We start from the raw sequence: 1,568 nt of genomic DNA, 5'->3' as shown, positions 1-1,568 counted from the left end.
AGACTGAAACCCCACTTTGTACGTTCAGAACTCAGCCTCCTGATGGCCACAGACAATGGAGCCGAAGAAGACTCCGAACCCCTCCCTGACCTCCTACGGACTCGGGAGAAAGATGGCTCTGTGGATGGGGTCCGACTCTCGGAGGCCCTCACCCTGGAACAACGCCAAGAATGTCGAGACCTTCTGTTGCAGTTCGCCGGCCTGTTTTCCCTCACCCCAGGTGTCACTTCCTGGTGTGTGCACGACGTGGACACGGGGGACAGCCCCCCTATCCGCCACCGGGCCTACCGCGTACCAGATCGGGTACGGGCCTGCATCCAGGAAGAAGTAACCAAAATGCTCACGCTCGGGGTCATTGAGCCCTCAGACAGCCCCTGGGCCAGCCCAGTAGTACTGGTCCCCAAAGCAGCCCCTCCCGGCACCACACCGGAACTCCGGTTCTGCGTCGACTACCGGGGCTTGAATGCGGTCACCAGAACGGACGCCCACCCCATCCCCCGGGCAGACGAGCTAATCGACCGCATGGGAGCTGCCCGCTACCTCAGTATTTTCGACCTGACGGCGGGCTATTGGCAGATCGGCCTCACACCCCGGGCCCAAGAACGATCTGCATTCTCCACTCCTGATGGCCATTATCATTTCAAGGTCATGCCCTTCGGCATGAAGAATGCTCCAGCAACATTTCAGCGGCTCGTCAATCAGGTCTTGGCCGGGCTCGAAGGATTCAGCGCCGCCTACCTAGACGACATCGCTGTGTACAGCCACCATTGGTCCGACCACCTCCACCACCTCCGAGCGGTGCTACAGGCCCTTCAGCGAGCTGGCCTCACGATCAAGGCCAGCAAATGCCAAATTGGTCAGGGGTCCGTAACCTACCTCGGACACCAGGTGGGAAGCGGCCTGGTGGCCCCTCTGCAGCTCAAGATTGCCGCCATCCAGTCCTGGCAGCCCCCCATCACCCAGACCGAGGTACGCGCCTTTCTGGGACTCACGGGCTATTACAGACGGTTCGTGAAAGACTATGGTACCATAGTGGGGCCCCTCACAGAACTCACGTCCAAAAATCAACCCAAGAAGGTCAACTGGACCCCAGATTGTCAAACAGCCTTCGAACAACTGAAGGCCGCCATGTGCTCCGCCCCTGTGCTCCAGGCCCCCGACTACAGCCGGGAATTCGTCGTCCAGACGGATGCCTCCGACCACGGCATTGGGGCGGTCCTGTCTCAATTGAACACCGAAGGCCTTGATCAGCCAGTTGCCTTCATCAGCAGGCGACTCCTACCTCGAGAACAACGCTGGAGCACCATCGAGAGGGAGGCCTTCGCTGTGGTATGGGCCCTCAAAAAGCTCCGGCCCTACCTATTTGGCACACACTTCCGGGTACAGACCGACCATCGACCCCTGCAGTGGTTGATGCAGATGCGGGGGGAGAACCCAAAACTACTACGTTGGTCCATCTCCCTACAAGGGATGGACTTCACTGTTGAACACCGGCCTGGGCCAGATCACACCAACGCGGATGGCCTGTCCCGCTTTTTCCGCCTCGACGAGGAGAGTCCCCAAGAGGA

Source organism: Lissotriton vulgaris, unplaced genomic scaffold, assembly GCF_964263255.1.
Source record: "Lissotriton vulgaris unplaced genomic scaffold, aLisVul1.2 SCAFFOLD_1351, whole genome shotgun sequence".
Taxonomy (NCBI): Eukaryota; Metazoa; Chordata; class Amphibia; order Caudata; family Salamandridae; genus Lissotriton; species Lissotriton vulgaris.
Note: the sequence above shows the minus strand (reverse complement) of the source record.